At 48.7% G+C, this 8,647-nt stretch overlaps 1 long non-coding RNA gene across 1 annotated transcript; it reads right to left on the bottom strand.

The window, feature by feature from the left end:
• Positions 1-7,201: 7,201 nt before the first annotated feature.
• LOC119282112 lies at positions 7,202-7,878 on the bottom strand. Its single transcript, XR_005138638.1, has 4 exons — positions 7,855-7,878; positions 7,577-7,666; positions 7,397-7,439; positions 7,202-7,248 (listed from the first exon to the last, which is right to left on the bottom strand). It is a non-coding gene; the product is annotated as an uncharacterized LOC119282112 (long non-coding RNA).
• Between the last annotated feature and the right edge of the window lie 769 nt (positions 7,879-8,647).

Genomic DNA, 8,647 nt, shown 5'->3' with positions numbered 1-8,647 from the left:
GTCGACTGAAGTGTGGCTTAATTGGAGCAGAGCAGCAACACGAGCGAGGGGGAGAGCAGCAGCAGCTGGGCGAGCGAGCGATCGAGCGAGAGCCGGAGGAGCAGCAGCAGATCCGGCTGGTATGGACGCCGCCACCAAAGGGGCCTCGCACTGGGGGAGAGCCGCCGTGGAGATGTCGCCCACGGCGCTGGCTTCAAGGTAGCCGCTCCATGGGGGTGCGGGATGGAGCACCGTCGGCACCGGGAGGTCGAGTTAAGGAGAAGGTGCGATGTGATGAGTGTACAACCTCTTTGGTGGCGCCGAGTAGGCCTCGGCTTTGTCCGAGGAGTCGGTGAGGATGTTGCGGTTTCGGTGGAGCAGGTTAAGGCGGCGCTGTGGGGATGGAGCAGCCGCGATAGACGAGGCGATCGTCCGAGCAGCTCCTTGGAGGTGGAGGACGGGGCGGCTGAACCGGCTGGACGGCGAGATGGACGACGGATCCTCATCCAGGGAGGTGGACGAGGGACGTCGACCTGTTGCGGTGGATGACGTCGTCGGGGAAGAGGCTCCGGCTGGGCAGTGGTGACGTGGTGGACAGAGGAGGGTGGGGTTTCGCGGCTAGAGCGGAGAGGTTATGGCGGCCTGGGATTTCGAATGGCGAAAAGGGGGCGATGGGAGGGGGTGAAGCATGACTTAGGGACGCGCTTGTCCAAAATGTAGGGTGTGTTACAAAAGTACCCCCCACCGATTTGAACTAGTGGCCCTTTCGGCTCAGGGTTAGAAGGGGGATTCCGCGTGTTGGGATTTGGCAGCTGGAGGGAGTTTTCGCGCGCGTTGTAATTTCGGGATAGCAAGGCGCGGGTTGTGAAGACGCCAGTTTTGGGAGCGCGATATCTGAATTTTCGGGATATAACAAGACGCGGGTTGAATTTTAGGGACAAGCCTAACGTGTAGTAATATTGTACTTGTACGTACCAAATCAATTCGCACTTCCCTCAACCAAAAAGAAAACAAAAAAATAAAACTATTCACACCACACAAAGAGAGAGTCTTGCCCCGTTTTACTATACAAATGCTTTTCAAAGCTACTCCCTCCTTCCATCTATATAGGTCCTAATGCATTTTTCGATGCTAACTTTGACCAAATATTAGAGCAATGATATATGACATGCAACTTACACTACTAGAAATACCACTACTAATGGCGCACCTAATATGGCCATTAATGGCGCATCACTGGTGCGCCATTGATAGCACGCCATTAGTAATTTTTACTAATGGCGCACCACCTGGTGCGCCATTAGTATCTGGTATACTAATGGCGCACCACCTGGTGCGCCATTAGTATATGCGAGGGTGCGCCATTAGTATGCCTCCCAGGGGGCATGTATACCCAGGTGCTTTGGCATACTAATGGCGCACCACCTCTGGATGCGCCATTAGTAACCGCAGCATACTAATGGCGCACCACCCGGTGATGCGCCATTAGTATGCACTGTCATACTAATGGCGCACTGTCGTGTGATGCGCCATTAGTATGAATATTAGGTTTTTTTTTATTTTTTTATTTTTTGTTTTTTGCACAGGTTACAAAATGTATAATTTGACAAAATATAGACAGCACACATCAACAATAGATTCATCAAATACAATAGAAGATTAGTCTTTGAATACAATTCATCATATTAGTCTCCGAATACAATTCATCATATTAGTCTCCGAATTAAAAAGACCGAACAAAGATAGAACATTATATTACAAGTCTCGAGACCGCGAGTAGCGAGTTTGTCTTCGCATTACAAGTCGATATCGAACATCTAAACTACCATCACATAGAAGAGAGCTGCGGTCATCACGATGAGCATCATCACGATGAAACTCGTCTTCATCCGGTTCCTCCAACGCTCCCTCCCCTCTCCCGCTAGATAGCGGGCGTATCTAGATTCGGCCTCGGCCCTAGTGGTGTACCCTTTGTAACTGTTACCGCTGAATCGGTGAACCTGTCTCCGACACTCCTCCCAGTCATCGTAGACTCCGGGAACCTTACCCTTGTACACGACATACGTCGGCATCGCTATGCACTAGCCAAACGAAACGTTAGTACCAATTCACAGACAATACATAAGCAATATATAATTATGCAACAGAACGATCGGAAGAGAAAAGCAAGACATTAATAGCATCGATTACATCTAAGTTGAACGACTCTCGAAACCAAAGAGACATACTACAAGTTCATTAAAGTTTAATTACAGCATGAGCCAATCGATGTTTCAGAACTAGACAACTCGACTCAAGGGACCGGAGCGTGGATGAAGCCGCCGTCTATCGTGGGAGTCATGAAAGAACGGGCGTTGTCATCCTGCATTTGTAGCATTGTGTCGATGTCACTGTTGGACGGTTGATTTCTGAGGTAGAACTGCCCCGAGGTACGAAGGACATCTTGATGGATGATTTCCGCAAACTCCGACTGGATGCGAAAGAATTCTTGTCGGAGGTCCGCGTCCTGGATTGCCGACACGCTCGCGGCCCAATCTTGGAGTTTACTCGGTAGCAGAAGTTGATGATGGTCCCGTACGATCGCCCGCATGTGATGGATGGCGTAGTAGGCACCCTTCTGACCGCCAGGCAGCTGCTTGACGCAGCAGAACGTCGTATTGTGGGAGAACACGTGCTTGCCGTACTTACGAATAGGCCTGGTGAAGGTGCCTCCAGATTGGGCGTAGCCGGGGAGAACATCATCAAGAACCTTCTTGACATTTGTGTAGTCTACGTTCGACTGACGGTCCGGGTCGAAATACGTGGCCATGGAATATTTGGGGCTTAGGAGGATGAGCGTGCAACGTGTGTCACTGCAGAAAACACGGAATGTTAAAAGAAAAACGATCGAAAAGTAAGAATTCATATGTTACGGGCCGGTTGAGGGTTGGACTTACTCGGGAAAGTAAGGCACGAGGAAGTTATCCTTATCTTGGTTTGCCAGAATGACGCCTTCGAGGTAAGAACTCGCGACTTGCCGGTCCCCAGTGCTGCCCAAGATCTTGGCACGCATGTAGAAGGGGTCGACTATCACGATGTCCGGGGTCTTGTCGCGAATGATCCGCATCTCCATACTCAGCGAAAATAGCTGAACGAAGGTGTAGTGCAGCGGATGAAGGTTAAACATAGCAAAGATGTCATCAAACCGCAGGACGATCGTACCCCCGATGTCGCCATCCACAAAGCCCTTGCCCTCTGGCACCTTGGCCACGAAAACCGGGTATGCCACATCCTTCTCTCTGAGACGCCGCTTCTCCAAAGAAAGAACACTGTCGTGCAGACTCCGCATAGCACCGGTTGCAGCATTGAGCATATTTGGTGGTAGCATCGCCCTACCCGCCACATGCACCCTCCTCGAGATATCCTGCGGTGAAGGTGGCCCGTCCTGAGCACGGATCGTACTCGGTGCCGGCTGGCTCGCACCCTTCTTAGTCTTTCTTTTGCGTGCCTTCTTCTTCTCCTGTAATGGGACCGAGTTCTGCTCACAGACCGCCTTCTTGAGTGTGTTGGGGCTGATAATATTTCGCACCTCGCCTATCTGAGGCTCGGTGAAGTCGGCAGCTGGAGGCGTCTCCTGAGAGCTGAAGGCCAGACGGCGCCTGTTGCAACTTGGCTTCTCCGCGGTACGAGCTAGATCGCACACGTCTTTTGTTGGGTTTGGTTCTTGAGAAGGAGGCCCCATGAAGTCGCCATCGTACCCATGCTCGGCAAAGTACTGATCGACGTTGCCAAATGTATCATCGTCGTCGTCGTCGTCGTTCTGATCCTGTGCCATATGCATGTTTGGATCCAGTGGCATAGGGATGTCCGGCACCGTTACGGCGGTCTTGCCATGGGGCCGACTTGGCGCCGGCACGACTGGCGGTGTTGTCTTTGGGGTGGTGTCCCCCGCCCCCAAACGAATCTGGCTCTTCGGCCAAAGCAGGGGCCAGCTCAGTCAGGCGCTGAGGGTCATCACGTCATCATCGTCGGCCCCGACGGGTCGAATCGGAGGTAACAAGTCGTCGCAGCCTGGCAGCACCCGAACCAGTTGAACCCTAAACAAGTTGGGTGGCATCTGGGTACCGTGGAACAAGGGGTTGCCCGGTTGAACGATTTTGCCCTTGGCGACATCGACCAACTCGTTGTTCACGAAGTGGAGGAGAGTGCACGGAACATCGGCGGCGCCCTGCGAAAACATGTAGGGCGTCAGGGATGCCCAGTCAAAGGCAAGGAGATGAAGTCCTCGGCCGAGAGAGGCTTAATTAGTTACCGTGATGATGGCGTCGAGCTCGGCTAATGTCGAGGCACCGCCAACGGCGGGCGTGCAGTTGACGGAGCGGCCGCTTGCTGAAGAGGTGCCGGCCGGCGTACACCCGGGTGCATTAAGCTCCCGTGCCAGCGTCGGAGACACCAATGCCACCTCCGCCGGAGGCACCAATGGCCCCGCCATCGCATTATGCGAGTTGCTGGCCGTGAAGCTAGGAATCGGGGGCGGCCCCTGTTGGCCGCCCGCAATCCACGCACTCAACCCCGAGATCGAGGTAGGCACAAGGGCGGTGATCGTCGCTCCGAGTCGTTGTTCCACTTGCTCTTGGACAATCTCCGGAATCCGCGCCACCTGTGCCTTGAGTTCTTGAACCTCTCGCGCCTGGCTTTCCGAGCTGGTCTTTTTCTCCTTCCGCACACCAGCGGTATAGTATGACCCCCATTTTGTCGACAAGCCTTTGCCGGCCACACGACCAGCTGACGTCGGCTTACTGAGCTTATCCTTGTTCTTCATTATATTCAACCCCCTATTTAGAGTGGTGTCCCAAGGGTTGCTCTGAGTCGACCCCGCGCTACTGCTTTCAGTCGCCTGCGGAAGGAATGTGAACCATTTAGAAATTCGGCTTCATTAATTAGAATGCAACCATATGGAGCTAATTACGCGGGGGTTTATTCCTTACCAGAACAAGCTCAAGCCGCCTGGTCTTCGGATCCGTGGTAAGCTCCTTTGTTTTCGGGTCCTTCTTGTACCGGGCCCTGACAAAGTTCCTGGTCTGCTTGTCACCGTATTTATCGAAGAGGGGCGGTAGGCCTTGCTCGGCACGGTCCGCCTCCTCCTTGTCCCATATAGGCTCCGCCACTCTGTAACCGCCGGGACCGAGTGTGTGTTCCCCTATGTTCAGCTCCCGCATTTGTTTCCCCCACTCACTTGATTGGGAGCTTGCGGTGCTCGAGCAATTGATCTTGAAGTCTTTGTAGTCATCTTCGGTGATCGAAGGATTTTTCTCCTTGATCTTCTCATAACTCTCACCTTTCTCGATCATTCTCTTCACATTGCTTTTCCAAGTAGACAGGGCCTTGCTCATCTTCGTGAGGGCAGCATTGTTCACTTTATTCCCTTTGAGGCTTGTGTTTTCGAATTCAGCGGGGAACTTGTATCGTTCGTGCAGCTTCGTGAAGAGGAGGTGGCGCAAATTCCCCCGGTCAGGATGCCTCAGGTTCTCGGTGTTGATCGAGACGGTGCTCCGGACAATGCACCCGAGCTGAAGCGAGTACCCCTTGACTATTCGTTCGGGCGCCGTTGGATTCCCGTTGGAGTCCACTTCAGTAACTTCCTCCTTGAGGGTGCGGAGCACGATCGGGCGCCGGTCCTTCCGTTGCCTCTTCGGCTGGCTGCTATCTGTGCGTGCGCCGCCATCATCAGTGGTGGCATCCTCGGCGGCACCATCAGTGGTGGCATCAGTGTGGTCATCCTCGGCGGCACCATCCGTGGTCTCAGGATCGGTGGGGAAGGTGGCGGCCTCATACAAGTGAGGTTGTTCCTCCATCTCCTGGGACAGCTCCCAGAATGCCTTGCCGCCCGAACCCCCGGCCTCATCGTTGTGGGCCATGTTTCTCTCTAAATAGAAACAAAGTTTGGTCAAAAAGTTGGTTATTGTCAAGGAACAAGATCATGGTCTCATCATTTAGGGTTTGTCGACACCGAGGCATCCTAAAATCTAAGCTTTTATCATTGAGGGTTTTTCGACGCCAAGGCACCCTAAAAGCCTAACTTTTCATCATTTCGGTTTTTATCGACACCGAGGCACCCTAAAAGCCATGCATTAGTCACAAGTACGCCGGGGCACTTGATCCTACTTAATTAACTACTAAGATACCCCGACCCATGCATTAGTCACAAGTACCCCATATGTCCTATTTTTAGCAAAGTCATGCTAAAATTCACGGAAAATTTCAGCATGACCTTTGCTGAAAATAGGACATATGGAGTACCCGAATTTGCCGGAACGGAAGTTAATCGACATTCCAGCAAACTCAAGGGCCTCTCGGGGTACCTGCAAAATCATCACGACACGATGGTCGGAGACAAAACCCAGCAAACTAGCAAAATCATCACAAATTGTTTTCTGTTAAAGATGATCATCATCTTTACAAGTCTTTCTCAATGTGATCACAAGTAATTCAGAGGCATCACAAGTAATTCAGAGCATCACAAGGCATTAGTAGTTCAGTACATGAACAAGTTTTACAAACCCAGATAAGAACAAGTGAATTCTAGTCCCATTGACACTCCTGGTTTTCTACAAACACCAAGTACTAGGGCACACAAAAGTTCTGAAATTTGTGTGCCTAACTGAATTAACTGAATTTTCAGTAACCGAATAAACTGAATTTTCAAAACTGCAAGAATACAATCGAGAAAAATCCAACAGCACTAGAACTGAGCCGATTGACAGTAGTTTTGTTCACTGTTATGTTGGCCTAACTGGATGTTGGCTATCTTTTATAGTGTCTCTGTTACATGCCAGTTTGGTCATTGCTAACTTTTGATATGTTGTGTTTCTGACATATCAGAATCAGATATCCAAAAGAAGAAACAATATAATTTCTAACAAATCATTAGCCTGTTTGCTTCAAAAATAACAGTTCCTGTTGAGATTCCTGGGATCCAATCCCAACCAGTCCATTTGATTAAAATGACTGGATTACTGGAATGAGAATACCAAAAGAACAAGATATAGTCTACAAAAAAAGAAAGAATACAGCCAATCCCCATCACTGTTTTCCCCTCTGGTTCAACCCTCTCACCATTTAAAGCAAAAATCTATATGGACCATCCATTCCTAGTTTGCATAAGTATCTAGTTTTAATTTACCTTCACAAGAGCACCAATAACACCCAAGCTGGTAAGCCTCAAGTACTCAAAAGGTCTTGTCTTGCTGGTAGTATTCAGGAACGGGTACAGGTACAGTGGGATGTGAGCTGCAAAGGAAAAAGAAGAAGACTTAATTATTAACCACTGCTAGTTAAGATTTACTTATTCTGTAAAGTCACCAAAATGAGGAAAGCTTTTTAACAATAAACAATGGAAATATTTAAGACTTGGCATAGAAACAGCAGCGCTCAGTACCATTCAAGAACGGGATCCTGGTCTCAGGGTGTGAAGCAACACACTGCAATTAAAAAAAAGTAAAATGAAATTGAGGGGCAGATGGCAAGCAAGCATGATATGAAAGCAGTAGTATTCTCAATCCACCACAAGGCCCACCAGGAGTGAGGGTTTCCTTTTCTTTCTCATGTAAAAGCATACCTGAAGAAGTGCAAGTGCATTGCAGACACGGTTTGATGCAACTGGCGACAAAGTAGGAGGTGAAAGTGAAGGGTAAATTGACACAATCTCCTGCATAAATTTTCAAAACAGCATGACAAACTGAATAAGGAAAATGTGCAGAACCATCAATAATTTCATATTGAAATAATCAATACACATGGACAACCACCCTTACTTAAATAACAAGAACTGCACAAGTACATATGTACTCTTTCCATTGCGACTGAATTTAGAACAGTGCAATAACTGTAACCTACCTGGAGCAGTGCAACAACAGTGCCAAAGGAGTGCCACAGCAGTGGAGCAAGGTCTTGAAAAATCTCTCGTTTCTGAAAGAGGAAACTGAGAAACAGATTAGACAATGAATTTTCACCTCCCGCATCCCAGATTTGCAGCCACACTTTAAATGTTAAAGTAAAATAGCTCTATGTATCAACTGTCCAGTTTGGAATATTGTCTTTGGAAAGTTGATGTTTCACTAAGAAAAGAAGGGTCTGTCTAGGACACATTTATGTCACGTCTAACCTTGTGTCCACTATGTTTGTGGTGTATTTTTTTTGCCCCAGCTTTTTTTTGTTCCTTGTTGCTGCGTTATTTGTGGGAGCTTAGATGTGACATCCTTAGAAAACATTTAGATGTGAATTAGACAAACTCAGAAAAGAATGACGATGCTTGCATTAGTGGCTCATACCATGGGTTCACACTTTTGGTAGATAAAGAAGTGACAGAAAAAAAATACTATACTAAGTAAACTTCATCACTTATCTAGATAATCTGCAGAAGTAGAACAGATTGTTTCTAACCTATAAATGTCTTCCTATATAGTTTAAACTGTTTAGATTTCCTAACACCACCTCCTGATAAGTTTGCAAAGTCATCAATAGGACAGGATTTCACAAAGTTCACACCCCCGCCCCCCTGTCCTTGAACAGGGTATCTCCACCAGATACTATAATTAAATGTGCACAGCCGAATACCCCTCCAGCCTGCTCCAGCACAAAAATATTCATTGGAAGTTCACTTTTACCAAGAAACAAATACATCAGGAAG

The sequence above is a fragment of the Triticum dicoccoides genome, chromosome 3B (assembly GCF_002162155.2).
Source record: "Triticum dicoccoides isolate Atlit2015 ecotype Zavitan chromosome 3B, WEW_v2.0, whole genome shotgun sequence".
NCBI classification, from domain to species: Eukaryota; Viridiplantae; Streptophyta; class Magnoliopsida; order Poales; family Poaceae; genus Triticum; species Triticum dicoccoides.
This window is presented reverse-complemented; position numbering and strand designations above follow the sequence as displayed.